Source organism: Anguilla rostrata, chromosome 4 (assembly GCF_018555375.3).
Source record: "Anguilla rostrata isolate EN2019 chromosome 4, ASM1855537v3, whole genome shotgun sequence".
Classification (NCBI taxonomy): domain Eukaryota; kingdom Metazoa; phylum Chordata; class Actinopteri; order Anguilliformes; family Anguillidae; genus Anguilla; species Anguilla rostrata.
In genome coordinates this window covers 25,634,281-25,650,205 of record NC_057936.1, presented here as the reverse complement: position 1 = coordinate 25,650,205, position 15,925 = coordinate 25,634,281, and the positions used below count along the sequence as shown (strand labels likewise).

Here is a 15,925-nt window from a genome sequence, read left to right as displayed (position 1 = left end):
ACAAAAACTGAATAATAATGAGAGTAACCCAAATAGACTGTTCCAGTTGACCACACAGAGTAGGCCTTCCGTAAAACCAGGGTATGACTAAAAATAATATGCATTACAGCTGATGGCATTTCTCATGGTTGGTATCTAAAGAATTTTAAAACCTCTCACTTAATTGGATAGACCATTTTAAATCAAAACAACTCAAAGGGGAAAAGTGCATGCACATACACATGCACACACTCTCAAAGAGAAACAAAAGTGAGATTACTGTATCAAGTTACAGTTCATGGAATTACCCTGAGGCAGGAAATTATCATGAGAAGCCTTCACAGAGAAATGCATCTAAACTGGGCCTTCACAGAGAATGCATGTAAAGTGGCCTTCACAGAGAAATACACGTAAAGTGGGCCTTCGCAGAGAATGCATGGGCCTTTACAGAGAAATGCATATAAAGTGGGCCTTCACAGAGAAACGAATGTAAACTGTGCCTTCGCAGAGACATGCATGCACTGTGGGCCTGCAAAAAGAAATGCATCAACACTGGGCCTTCGCAGAGAAATGCATCTAAACCGGGCCTTCGCTGCGCCCAAGACACGGAAGCACAGGGTTCCGCAGAACAAAGAGCAGACGCTGGCGCTACATCCACCGCAGCCCGGAGAAGCAGCACGTGATCAGCGCCGATCCCCAGGAGGCCCTACCTGGAGACCTGTCCCTGGGGCCCATGGGCGTTGCCGTGGCAGTGCCTCAACAACGGACAGCTGCGAGCTGAGCTCCAGCAACACGACGCCGCCCACGCAGCGCGCTCTGCTCCGCCCACACAGCCGTGACGTCACCGCCCAGATATCTGGGCCAGTTGTGACACAGGTCGGCCATTTGGCTCCGCTCCCGAACAAGTGCCTCACTGCAGCGAGCAGGCGCAAGTGTGTGTGTGTGTGTGTGTGTGTGCGCGTACGTGCGTGTTTGTGTGTGTGTGTGTGTGTGCGTGTGTGTGTGTGTGTGTGTGTGCGTGCTGCAGTACTGAGAGCTCCAGAGTTGCCATGTCAGCACTGGCCAGTTAAAACAGACAGTGGAAGCTATTGTTAGATAAATGTGGGAAAATGTAATGGCAGCTTCTTCCTCAACCGCTGCTCAACCCTGAACTCCCCGCTGCCAGGTCTGCGATTGGCCAGAGCGTCTCCAACTGAGACCTGAGAACATTTTCACAAAGACACTCTCAGGGCCCTGCAAAGCCCATGCATTTCAAAAGGTTCTCAGCTAAGCCACGTTGCTGTGAAACTGCATTAACGTAGGACACGAGAAGCATGTACAAAAGACCACCACTGCTGGATTGGTTCGTAAAGCGTGTGATCAGCATCGGGCAGGTAAGAGTGGAGACGGGAGGAGGGATTATATCCCAGCCCCACTGTAGGCTCCGCTTACGGAGCAGGAGGAGCTGCTGTTTACACCTGCATCACACTCCAGTGCAGGCGCAGTAAAGCCTAAGCTCATCACTTCTTCAGAATAGAGAGCAGATTCTGAGCGGGCCTTTAGCCGCCCTCACACTCGCATCTTACCACATTATGGACGAGACCGTTCCACACACAGCTCGTTTAGAAGCGAAGGGCTTGGGAAAATGTGATTTTTCACACTATTCTGATCAGCTTAATTTACTGGGAAAGTCGCTGCACCAGCAGATATGAAGACAACGTCAAAAAGGTTTCCTTTACTTTCTGTGCGACTCTGTTCATTTCAGTCTCACACATCTTGAAAAACAGACGATGGGAATTCGATAGGATTCCGGCGCCACTCAAAATTAATTGGCCATTCCCATCACTGCAGAGACATATGGCCCGCCCAGTCAACAGGTGGCCTTTCCCTTGAGAGATAACCGAGCCAACCCCTAGTACCCCACCCCCAAGCACCCCACCAGGTCTTCTACAGAAGCCCCTGTATGGAACTCAACGCAGGCTTTTGATAACGGCAACAGTACACACGTAGGTTAAGGCGTCTTTTCACCGTCAGACTCTGAACTGCCATGTTGGGGGGAAAAATAACCTACGATATGGGACCATCTTTAAAAAAGTCACTGTTCTAGAACTCCATTGATTTCAATTACCAACAGTGGTTGTGACATCAGCATTAGAATGTTCAGTTACGATGCCACACGTTTGTGATCACACACCTTAAGGTGTTAAAAGAATGGACTGCAGAAATGGTGTGTTAAGTAGAGTCAGTATGAGGAGAATCCAGCAGGGTAAACGGCGCTCAGTCATGAGCTGTCATCATCTTTTCCCTCTGGGATTGGCCGGGAGGGCCCAGTCAGACAGGGACTGCGTTGAGCCCTGGTGACAAACCGTGTGACCCACACAGAGCACCAGTGTTTACCATGAATGCAGTTCGGCTATGACCTGACAAAGCGAACCCTGTGGTGAAGTCAAACGTGCGTGGACAGGAGCCACTGACGACAGACATATGCAGTTCATTTCTAACAGGTAACAGGAGAAAAGCCACAAAAGACAGATAACCAGGATCTCAGGTGACAACGCTTTTCACAGCGCAACTTTTAATAGAACTTTACAGCTCTCCCGAGTCAACACTGCACTCGCTGAGTGCCAGACGCAGTCTGAGCAGCCAGAAGTTATCACCCGACAAAGTGACGGGGAGATTTACGAATCGCGCAGTTGAACGATGTTAACTACCTACTGGTGTGCTTCAAGAACACTTCTTCAATCGCGTTAGACCCCAAGAACTTTTTCAAATGTACTTTCCAAAAATTCGGCTGGAGCAGCGGGTTGCTCCGAAGAGGAAGCATGCCAATTTGCTCTGATACAAAAAGCGGTTGGCTTATAATTTGATTATCGCAGCTCAAAACCCCATAATCCACTGCAACGATCATTGGACAGCCCATGTTCTCATGATACATGCGTTTGTTTTCCGAGAAGGGATAAACACTGAATGAGCTTGTGTTCATTGTACTGAGCAGTTCTGCCTCATTTACTCTTCCTGTTATTCTGGTTTCTGGGTGGACATCGCAGAGGTCGTGGCCTTTATGCCAGAACATGAATAACACAAGTAGGAAATGTCACAGTTACAACTGAAGCCTAGTTGTTTTAAAAACAAAAAACCTATTCGGGTACAAACATGTCAATCTGCGTGATCACACTACAGCTACAGGAAAGGGGAGTTTAACTCATAGGATGCAGAAACATTATGGACAGAGTGACCGTGATGTCACCCATTGACTTTCCTCGGGTTTGCAAAAAGCGCTTGAAACTGCGGAAGTACAGTTTTGTCCCATCATGTACAAACTGGAGCCAGAGAGTGAGCAGCTTCAAAAACACACACTGTTCCCTTTAACACTTCATTCACTCACTCATTAAATCGTACTTAAACCTAAGGCTGTGACAGGGCCACACAGTGCTAGGTTCCTTACAAGGGTCACAACCCATATTCATGCAGGCCAGAGGACACGTAGCCATGGAACCATCTTAGTAGCATTTTATGAGTAGGCCCGTAAAGGTTGGCTTTCTGAATGAATTAAAATTTTAAATATCTCTTCAGGATGCACCTTACAGAGAGAGAGAGGGAGGGAGAGAGGGGGAGCGAGAGAAAGAGAGAGAGAAGATGTTGCAAGATTTTGCAATATGAAGGATTTCGTTTCTTCCCTCTAGGAGTGTACATCGCCTTTTCCTCCAACTAAAAGCTGACTGACTGAATGTTAAGGCGAGTCAGCTTCACACGGGCAATGAAAGCATCTGCTCACTGTGGGTCTGTAAGGAATGCCCTCAGCTGCGGAATAACTGCTTGAGAAGCAGCAATGTGCAGTGAACGCTTCTCCACGATGGGTTCAAAGATGTAGCACAACATGAAGAGCATAACGCAATCTAAGGGGGTAAACAAGGTATATTTGTCCCCTCCTGCCCCAGGGGTGTTTTGTGTCTGCAAAGCGCTTAAGATGTTGCGTGAGTGGGCCCCCCGGGACCATCGCGCCGTTACGATTACGCACAGAGTTTCCGCCTGAGAGATCTGCCTGCCCGGGGCCGCGATGGCGGGGCAGCTCTGGGGGAGCCTGACCAGGGCAGGAGAGGGGCGGCCACGCGGCAGATCTGGCTCTTACGGGGCAGCGATGGCGGGGCATCTCTGCGTGGGGCCTCGCGGTACGGGCCGGACCCGGGCAGAGCGGAGGCGCCGCACGCTCGCTCACTCGCTCGCGCCAACGCTCGGGCACGCGGCGTGTCTTCCGCTCGCCTCCCCGTAGCGCCAGGAAGTCGGGCCGCCAGGTTGGGCAGCCCGCGCGGCGTCGCTGACTGGCTCTGGGAAGGCATGTGCCGCCCCGCCGCGTTTCCTGTTTACGGCACGACGCCACTGCTGCCGAGTAACCAGGGAGACGACGGCCCGGCAGACCGCTGCCAAACTCCCGGCTCCTTTTCCATCCGACCGCACTCTGCCGGACTCTGCTCACCAACAAATAAACCATTCAGATTTTTTCAATGTTTACAATGCTCAGAATCACAAGTGTGCTGCAAGTGTTCTGATTAAAATGCTTTTGAGCAACCAACTGAGGCTAGACCAGTCTATCCCATTTAACATGGAGTTCAAACCGGAGCGTGCAATGGCAGCATGGGAGTGTGCCGCTGTGAGGGTTTTTACACGTGACACCTCATCACCATGTAGATGCCGCTATCTGCGCTTCTTCTGTCATCCAGCGCTAGCCATTGCTTCCCGCGTGATGCACAACAGACACCGGAACCTTTAAGTTCTCCACTTCATTACTGCACTTAAAACTTGAAATCCTTTGACCAGTAAAACAGTCATTCAGTAACCCAGGAAGTCCTCTGTTCTCAAAAAAAAAAAGAAAAAGAAAAAAAAAAAAAACAGGTTTGACCTGTTGGCTTTTAAATAACCGCCTCATCACCAACCGAAGCCGGCGCTCCATTAATAACAGACCATCCCCCCATAAAACTGATTCACCGCCGAAAATGAAAAATCTAAGTCCCGATTGAGCACAGCTCAATAGTTTTACGAGTCCAATAAAGCAAGGTGTGATAGCGTGCGACTTCTCACTGACAGTCATAACGAAAGTAAAAAGAAAACCAGTAAAGGCTCCTTGCCCTGCCCCCAAGATCCACCGCAACACTGTTAACAGGGAGCTGAGCCCATGAAAATCTAACGCTAGGATTCCACTGACTTCAAATCGTACAAGTTTACCTGGTATATTTCCCCTAATGTTCTGCTAACGTTAACACTTCCAACTTGTCCAGGAGTCCAACACCCAGCCAGCCAAGTATACTACATTAATGAAGGTGATTATCATTAATTACCTTCATACCAGTAAATAAACAGCCAACATTTATGCAAGCACTTGAGGACTATTGATATAAAATGTACTAAATGACCAAATGTATCGGGACGCCCCTTGGTCTGGGGCTGCTGTTTATGGTTTAGGCCAGGCCCCATAGGGCACCGCTTGTCACACGTGGTCTTCACCGCTCGATCTGCCTCTCTGCGGCATCGCGGGCTCGGAGGGCATCCGCTGTGCCATGACGACCACGGTATGGCACCCCAAACAGGGCCTTTTGGCCAGGTCCACGACAACACCGATATGGCGTCCCACTCTTGTTGTTTACACGCGTTCGCGCACACGTCCCAGGAGGCACTGCAAATGGAATCTCCAGCCAAGCACACTTCAGAGCAAACAATGCAGTCAACACAGTTTGCTAGTGATGGGAGAATGAGGCACCACAACAACAAAAATGTAAGCCTAACATATGCCACCAGCAATTTGATCACTTGAACCAATCAAACCAAATTAATTCACAAAAAAGTCTGACCGGTTCAAACAAGTCAAAGACAGACCGCTGTTTGTAGCTCCACCCATTTTTGATGTCACAATACCTCCTTTACTCAACATTATTATTTGCCACCTCCGTTAGGAAATCCACAGGTCCAACCACAAAAAAAAAAAGATTTTTACCAGTGGGGGGACCTTCACAGTCTGTACATAACCAAACTCTATGGTACCTCCCCAGGCTCAGTCCAAATCCAGCTGAGGACACACACTGCAGTCACCTGGAGGACTCCAGAGAGTGCCTGACATAAGCATATTCATTCAATTCAAACAAACTTCTAGGGACGATAACTGCAGTTGGCACATGATGTTGAAATCATCAGGAACATGACTGTGTTCATTATCTCAAAGGTCTCTCTGCTGGAATCCACATTAGGCCTCGGCAGTTCATGAACACCCAAAAAAAAACATTACATTTCAAAAAACATTTCACACATTCCTGAAGATTATTTTCCCTAAACATCAAACATTAAGTATAATAGCAATGCTCTCCATAACTGACCGTTCGGTAAACATGAATTCAAGGCTTTGTAATCTGAAAAGTCATTCACATTGTTACAGTTAACCACCTTTGACCCTTAGAGAACAAAAAAATTAAAAAAACACACCGACAGACCAAAAGATTCAATAAGCTTGCATTTCTACATTTTAACTCGTGACAAAACAACTTGGACGTACAGCAGAAGACCCAGACAACATTTCAAATAAGACTAACACCCACCATTTCAGAGGACAGCAGTACTAGTGGGCCCCCTTAGGACCATCAAAATATTTTAAACCACCAACAGAAGTTCCTCCTAATGGTTTGGCCTATGTAGAATTTTCAGAAAACACAACAGCAACTACTGTGCTTCTTCTATGGGTCATATCCAGATGACACTAGGAGACTGACACAAGGTGTACCCTCAGACTTTTTAAAGGCACTTTAGACACACAGTTAGATGTCAGAGGACATTACTGTGGTGGCTTAGCAAATGTCCATGTGACATTTCATGCCACAAAGAAACCCCATGCCATTATTCACAGGAACAATTGGGTGTTCATTCCAGAAGCACGTATGCTAAGACTAGAAACCTTCTCATTGTATTTCCATGATTTTCTTCCTCCGATTTCAAAAAGTAGAAAGGTTGTCAAAACGACTATATAGCTGCTCAAACAGGAGGATTCATTTGACATTCATTAGAAACAGTGTAAAGAAAATGAACTTCGGCGCGATCTGAATTATGTTGCGGAAATTTCCGTTATTTCCTCATTTTCTGATCTGCCAATGTGTTTACATCAATGTTCTACCAAATACAGATCAGGGAAACAGCTTGAAAGAGAAAGATTTTGTGCCATTAACATTGATTAATTCATTGCATTTGTTTATTTTCTTCAACTTCATCTGATCTATTATTCTGTTATTCATATTTAAATGACCTCCGAATTTTTAAACACTCAACAATTCAGGAGTGTTTAGTGCTTGGGATATGCCAGCGGGTCATGAATTTAAATCCAGAGCAAAACACAGAACTGCCCTTACTGCAGTAACGTAGCCTGTCCAATCCTAGCACAGTATTATTCAGTTGACATTGTCAGTGTGCTAAATTTACCAATGAAATTGATTTTAAAACTTTGGATTAGACACTGCTGTTCTACCAGAATAAATTCAGGATGTATGAAGCTACACAGAAAAATCAATTCAGTATAATCATGGGGGGGGGGGGGTACAAATTAACACCTGAGATTATTGATCCAATTTTAAATTTGACACAGACCACATCTTTAGTGCACAGGTCTAGAGACAGACTGGAATGCCTACTAATTTCATGCACACATTTTGCCATTTAAAACAATTAAATATTTATAAAACCAATAACTAAAAATGTTTCAGTCCACCAGCAGAGCTCCTCACCATGAAACACAACTGACTTCACTGGGGGTAGGATGAGCTTCTCCAGGTTTCTACAGCACAAGTGCCCGCATGGTTCCAGGTGATAGGTCCTAGCGCTCTTGTAGCACGCGTAGAGGCCAGCATTGTGGAACAATGAGACAGGCTCAAACAGGTGAGTTTTGAAGGCGTACACATGCTGTAGCTATAGAGCATCTTGCCTGGGAGCAGGTGGCACAGCAATGAAAAAAAGAGCACAGTACAATTAACAGGAGAAAATGGTGGGGGACAGGGGAGGGGGTAACCAGTCACACGCGTGTTTAAAATGCAACGGTAAGTCCTGAGATACTTCAGGTTCTGGCGCATTACGGCAACTGCTAACGAGATCATCAGGGGTCACAATCGGATTTCTCCAGAATATGACAGTGTGGTGTGTCATGCTCAATGAGCCCACTTTTGAAAGAGGCTGACAAGAGCCAATGCAAAAACCGCTACTCCAACTTTGCAACTGATGTTTCATCATTCAGTTCCAGGAAGCTATTCCGAATCAATATTTTCCAGAAGCAATATTTCCTTACCACAGTCATCACTGTAAACTGCACCCACAGTTCTTCTTTTTTTTCCACCTGAACACACACACACACACACACACAGCAGCAAGCCTTCCTCCTAGAAGCCATTTGTCACGGCACAAACACTTCCCTCTCACATGCAGAACAACGTTTCTATGGCGATGGAATGGGTCAAATCCCAAAATCACAAATGCAAGACCAAACTGTACAGATTCAAAGGGAGATATGAACCGATATCTTCACATCTGAAGACTCAGGTATCAGCCATAAACCCCAATCGCTACTCTCTCACTGAAAGAGACCCCTGCCAGGCAGCACTTGTGCTGATATCAGCCCTGTATCTGATCACATCACTGCAGCCCTGGTAACCTGTGCATCCAACAGAGAGGGATAGATTCCATGCTCCAGAAACTAAACTGACGATCCACAGAGGACTTCAGCAGATCGAAACAATAAGCATTTCTTCTTCTGTATTCTTGGTTTTCAAGTGGTCCTTGTATGCAAGATAGAAAACCATTAAGTATCCAGCCTACATACAACAGCCAAAATCCCACATCAAAAGACTTAAGGTCAGACAGCACAAAGGACAAATACCAAGATAATGCTGCTGTTAAAATCTTAAAATGCAAGGAGCAAACAAGTCACGCAGGCACTGAATATGAATTTGCACCACTGAAATATCCAGTATTAATTACCAGTTCAATACGCATGGGTTACTTTGCAGTACCACATACTATAGGCCTACTACTTAATACACTGGCATGTATCTGGGTGTCAGTTTGTCAGGCTGAAGAGTTCTGTTAATCACACCAACAGGTGGTTGAATTGCTGTTTATGTTCTGAGATTTAAACTATTTTAAGACTGACAAACATTAGACTGTGTAAATTAGTGTGTATTTAGGGATGCCTTAGAAAAATTATCAATATGCCAAGTGTTAGTGTTCTCAGAGCATTGACTGTAAAAATCAGGTTATCTGAGGTAAAACAGAAGAAAAAAACCTAAACCAAGGACTCTCATATTGGAGTGTATTTTTTTCCTGACATTACATTGCAACCTGCATTTCCTAAAATTTTACTGTTGCTTTATGTGATTTATATAACCAGAACTGTACGGGTGTAAATAATGCATGTCAATGCCTTGGTTTCATATTACTACAAATTATGCAAATTGCTTATTTAAAGCTTACTTGACGACTGCTTTCAAAACAAATCGTTCATACTGATCATCTCTCATCGCACCGAGAAGTCTGTATAAAGCATTCCAAAACTTGCCGGCACTCTAAACTGGAAATTCAGCCCTATATCAGCTTTTGAGTCGGTGTGTCATGACGTGTGCCCGAGTGATAGTGTGTACACCTTTAAGATGAGGAGGAAGAGAATGGCTGCGTGCCGAATCGAGAGCAAAGCAAGTAGGAAGAGTATGGGGACTTTTATTCTGACACATACAGACACACGCTGGCTGCCAGTCGGGTTAAGTGCCACGACTGGGGGCTCAAACCAAGGCACACAAATACCGTCCACCATTACGCCACTATCGAAACCCCTTTTCCAGCAACCAAATTCCAATAACCACCCAACCCCCCCCCCCCCCTTCTTCCAAAATAAAAAGTCGGTGAGGCAAAACTGGTCGAGAAAGCCGGCTGTGTAACTACTATTGGCTACAGAATTTAGCATATGTATTACATTTTTAAATTGCACTGGGACACATAAAAACGGCAACTTTTCAATTTGCAACAACAACCTGGCAGTCTGACTTGGGGGACTGATGGTCGCTCGTTAGCCATCAGCAGGGACAGAGCTAGCAAGCTACTTTACGGTGGAAACAAATCAGCAGAATTTTAAAACTAACTTTTACATGAACCGATACTAAGAATTCTTGATAGTTACACATCGTGAATTCGGGCCACTCTTTAAAGATCTAACGTTCAGACTACCTGGATTGACCCAAAACGGACAACGACCAAGCTCTTGTTGAGTCCTAGCCTAGCTTGCTAACTCCCAGAGACACTTGCCTCGCCAAAGCAGCTATTTAGCCAGACACACTTGGGTTCGCCGTTTATTCACCCGCAATTAATAAATACATTAATAAAACATTACAATAGTTGTAGACTCATAAAATGCAGCAGTTTATGAATCAAGTAATGTAACGAGTTGCGTTCTGTGACTTTTAAAGCATCCACCGTTCCAAGTTACACGGATTCTGCCGACTTTTTTCGCCCAGTCGTTTGTTTTCAGCATTCGAGGTGTATTAGCTAACCTAGCTAATTAGCCAGCAGGCAAGTAACAAACCATTACCTTGCACTCACCACAGATGGCTAGCCAGCTAGCTAGGAGGAAAACTTCCCTCGGCTTAATTTAATTCAGACCAAAAAGCATTTTAGTCCTCCAAAACTTCATGCAAATCTCAACTTACGGAGTAGAGGTGGCGCGGCACCGTATTTCTTTGCGTCTTCCTAGCGGTCTGGGTAACTATTTACCCCCGTAATTCGGCGTAAAAAAAATCCTGGGGATACCCTTTTACTAACCCTCCCCGTTGCTTCTCCGGTTGCCAAATAATGCGCTTCTCACACATGGAGCTGCGGCGTCACCGCATTGGGCATGCGCATTTTTGGCACACCAGGGGGGACCGAGTACACAACTACTGACCATCGCCAAGGAGCGAAAAGCCCATACTTTGCTCGATTTCTTTTCATCACGACAATGCCCAGCGCTTGCTGCAAGGTCCCCCCATTCAAACATAGTCCGGCCAAAGAGTGGGGGAGGGTCGAAAAACAACTGTCACTCAGCCCACCCTATCCTAACAATTCTTCAGTAGCGGCAATAGACAAAGCAACATCACGTACATGTTTGTCCTGGTTCAATTAATGTAGTAAATGAAAATAGTAACCGAGCTCTGGTTCAGTAATCCACTAAAGACTTGTTATTGGCTTTTAAGTGCTAGATTTGAGAAGAAAGCTCATTTTTAGGCATATTAAGACTAATTCAAAGTAATATATTAATTTAATTCCCTAATATTTTTACAATGACCAGAGTATAAAACAAATTGATTCACAATCCAGGCCCTGAAAGTGCAGCTCTTGTGTCAGTGAAACATAGCAGGTTGATGTAATATATAATGCAGCGCTCCAACAGCTGTAAATTACTTCTATGAAGTGGGCCCCACAAAGTACAGCATGTCCTCTCTTCGGTTCTGCCACTTCTGCTCAAAACCACATAGGGGCAGTGCACAGATTGATGCAGAATTAACCTGAGGTCAACCTGATCTGATTAGCTCAGCAGTCAGGCTTAAGAGTAACCTTCCCCTGATTGCATTAAAGCAGGTCCAGCAGGCAAAGGATGAATCCTTTCTGCCTGACACGACTGGCCCATGAAGACTACGGAGGACGTGAAAGTGCCTTTTCCCTGTGCAGAATGCCGGTACCTCACATAACATAGAATACATGGTGGAATCTATTTTCTATAGAGTCCTTCAAGTCCTATAATTTAAAAAAAAATGTATTTGAATCTCAGAAAACATAACATTCAAAAATGAGTTTTATTTTACAGACAGAAAAGTTAGAGAGCCTTCTGTTAACTTTTTTTTCAGAAAAAAACAAAACAACTTCACATACTGACAACGCTCATCTGGATGACAAAACACTGTCATGTCTAAATTATAACATGGGTGTCTGTGGAAGGATTAACACAGTCGTTCTCAAGTTTGGTCCTGGCCTCTGGGGGACCCCTGTCCATACTGGTTTTTGTTCCAACCACAATTGCAATCCCGCAATTTTAACAAGCTCTTAATTTTTCTTAATTATGCTTTTCCTCTTTTGGGGGATTATTTTCCCTCTAAAGCTACATTATGTCAGAAATAACTATGCATGCCATGAAGAAGAAATGAATAAATTCATTTCCAGACATTAAATCTCCGACACGGAACCTTCCTGCTTTGAAAATATAGGCCTTTTTTTTAACGTTAGCCTATATCAGTGTTTCCCACACATTGACTTCATTTGGAGCGGGCTGCCCTGTCAGCAGTTTCTAGTTCACCGCAATGGAAATGCGGTTCAAAATGAAAACGCATATGTGCCACTTTAAAGTACCATGAAATTATAGGTTTTCAAGAAAATTGTCTGTAGCTTTCCGATTTGTTATTTTGTCCACAAAATGCAACTTTGTGTCATAATGAATCCATCCAGGAGATTGTTGTTGCTGTTGATAGTTTGGATCTGAACACATGGTTATGGTGTTCACTGGACCGCCCCGCCCCCCCCAGACTGCTTTACATTCCACGCAATTTAACAGCTAGTTCACACCAAACACGCAACGGGACGAGCTGCAACTGGAGACCCGTCAAACTATAAGGTTCACAACATTCTAAAGCTGACGGCCTCAGACGTTGCTTACCGTTACCATGGCCACGGCCACGATTCTTTGCACTTCCTTGTTTAGTTACTCTCTTGTTGAATGCAAAACTCATCTGGCAAATATCTAGGTCAATATACCCAAAATGGGGAAAAGTAGTAGTGATAACGTGATTATTGCTGTAGCAGAAGTACTGCTAATAAAAGCAAGGTTTCTTAAGAGATGGACCATCCTTTCCTTGGAGGTGGCCGTGGGTGATTCAGCGCCTGGTACATGGAACATAGGCACAGTTGTGCAAGGACCTGGATTAACCATCATTTCTAAATTGGTGCCACAGTTGATTAGGGACAAGACTACTCGTATACCACCGGCACTTTAATTACCACAGTGATTTTTAAAAAATGTTGTAGCCAGTGCAAACATCAACACCCCCTGCACGCACACCTCACCATACCCCCCTCCCCCCTGTCCACACCACCGCCCACTAATACAAATTTTCTAAGGGAAACACTGGCCTATATGTTTCATGAAAACGATAATCCCAAAAAGAGTCCATCATAGGTAAAGAAGAAGATTGTATTTTCTCTCTGACCTATACATTTCCCTCTTCAAATTACTGATAATATCCATCAGCTTAAACGTACTGGAACAATATACTGAGCTACAGCAAGCAGTTCCACTCCCCCAGAAACCATCACGAAAGGCCCAGAAGTTGATCTGAGTTGGAGATAACAGGCTATGTCCTTTGTATGAACTAGCAGGGCACAGTTCTGATGTGGGAACAGGGGGGTAGATCACGCCTGTCAGCATTCATCTGTTTCCCAAGGCCATGAAAGGTACAAAGTTTATTAAGACAATTACTTTACATTACAGCGGTTAGCCTACGCTCTTATCCAGAGTGACATGCCCGGATTGCATTTAACATACGATCCATGCATACGGGCTAGGCACCATGCATAGGGGTAAAAGATGGAAATTTAGCCTACAACCTCAGAGTTACAAACCCAGTTCCTCAATACATTGGCCTGCCTCAGTACAGATACTGAGGTACTACCTTCAAAAGCCCCCCAGCAGTGAGAACTTACCCATCAGAACGTGGAACAGCCAACCCCTGGACAAAACAGGGATCAGGTTTACTGCAGCATTTTTAACCCTTTACTGCACAGACCAGGACAAAGACTTTTTCACACAAATAATAATCAGACACTTAAAAATGAAAAATAAATTAAAAATATAAATACTAACCAATCCTTCTTCTCCCCATATCTGTATCGATCTTAAGAGAGATCAAAGCTTTACAAAACGTATAGGCCACCGCAGGTCCAAGAAGGTAAGTAGTAGTAGGTCTCTCGGAAGAATCTGAGATGTCGATGAATCAAATGGTTTAATCTGGCATCAAAGCTTTACCAAATCCTTCTGATTTTTTTTTCTAGATAAAATCCAAAGCTTACAAATGTCAGACAATAAATAAGTAAAACAGGAAATAACCCAAAAAAACTAAGAGGTCCTTGTGTTTTGCCCCTAAATTCTGAAAGAACTAAGCCTTAGCCCATAGTATATACTGGTATATCAAGATAGTCACAGTTTCTGTCTCCTCTACTAGAGACAATGGCCAACACGAAAAATGCAACGGCCTCAACTTAATCCCCATTAAAGTACAGTAACAATGCAGGAAGTGCACCTCCCTGTCACACTCAGCTGGGCTCACTATTTGGCAGGAAGTGACTCCCTTCACCACTGCCTCAATGCCAGCACCTAGTACCTCAATCATCAATACCTAGCATAACAGTTTTTAGTTATTAAGACACATAGTCTCATTCAACACATCCTCACAAAATGATGCTGAATTTGTGTATGCGGGTTCCTTGGAAGAACAGTGTTTTATTTTGTAATAGCCCAATGCAAACTTGTGGAGTGCATATCTAATCAGAGGAACGTCTGTGCTACTGCTCAGTAGCTTGGAAGTAAAGACAATCATGTGACCATGCCTGCAGGACTAGCCTCCATGCTGGCATTCATCACTGCTGTAATTTATGATCAAACACAGCTCAAACACTATGCCGGATTAGAATTTAAATCTGCTCTCTCACTTTATCTTACAAATAAGTGCAAAATGCTTCCACTAAATAATCTCTTATCTCAATGAATACACAGGCAGAACTCCATATAAGATTAAAAAAAGAAATAACCATGCATTAACAGCTTTGCACCTTAAAGGTAAAATAATGCCATGTGTACTGCATGTTAAGTGTGAATGCCCACATTTTCTACAACGCTGTATCAAAAAAATCAGGCATAATGCGTTTGAATGGAATCATTCTCAGAGTATCGCACAGGAGTGCAAAGCGGTCAGCCGTAGTTGTGTTTGCTAGATAGGGTTAAACAGAATGACTGTGTTTTAGATTTCTTCGACAAGGACTACAGCTGATGCCAGAGACATCTCAGCAAATCACTGAGATTAGCCGTCCACATCCACCAATAACACCCCTGCTGTCAAAACAGGTGTTTGGAATGCAGAGGAAGAAATTAACCATCCAGTGCGTTCCTTTCCACAGCATCAGCGATACAAGTGCTTTCCACAAACTATACACTGTCCACTTGTGCAATTTCACTACAAAAGTAAAACATGTTTTTATTATTAGGCCTATACATTATGCCACAAACTTACACTGAAAACAGAATGGAAGGTTCCCATTTCTTAGTAAGATAACTATTCCACTCTCCATAGTCTAAAGTTCAAGATACTGTAACTGTTAAGGTAGCTGGCCCTGATTCTAATCAGGACACAAAAGTACAGCTATTCAAGGCTGGACATAGGATCAAACAGGGAGGGCAGTATTCAATCAGCACAATATTCTCTGTCTTACTGCGCAATACTGATTCCTTTGGTTAATAAGGTACTGACTCTCAGTCTCCACCAGCTGCAACAGTCATGCTGTCCTATAGTGCAATAACTGCGCACTTCGTCTGGTAGACTAAAAATCACTGGTTACCCAAAATTTTGAGGACACACGTGGTCCTGTGCGCTAGCTTGCCATCCTCAGTGAACAATTTATTTTAAAAAAACGCATACTCAGATACAGCATATTAGCCCAATCAATGAGAGAAAACGTGGTCATGTCAATAAGATATGAATTAAAGTTAACAAGCGAGCCAGCCTGCTACTTGTGCAAGAACTATGGAATTGCTGTTTAATTACTAAAAAAGTTGGCTGTCATGATGCAGCTCATAGTTGGATAAATAGCAAGTATAACATATATTTGCCAGCTACATGAAGATATTACATAAGCTGGTGACTGCTGATTAGTGTAAACCTTC

The 15,925-nt window shown here is 44.3% G+C and overlaps 1 protein-coding gene across 4 annotated transcripts in view; it reads right to left on the bottom strand.

Moving 5' to 3' along the window:
- The window catches only part of gatad2ab (GATA zinc finger domain containing 2Ab), a 48,164-nt gene that overhangs the window by 29,548 nt on the left and 2,691 nt on the right, over positions 1-15,925 (bottom strand). The window contains exons 1-2 of one of the 4 annotated variants that reach the window (XM_064331775.1): positions 10,674-11,088; positions 7,713-7,909 (exon numbers count right to left, since the gene is read on the bottom strand). The exons of 2 other annotated variants lie outside the window; for them this stretch is intronic. The gene's annotated coding sequence lies outside the window, so the exon portion shown is untranslated. Of the gene's footprint in view, positions 1-7,712; positions 7,910-10,673; positions 11,089-15,925 lie in introns of those variants that run through there. One more of the 4 variants, XM_064331772.1, reaches the window with a different exon arrangement.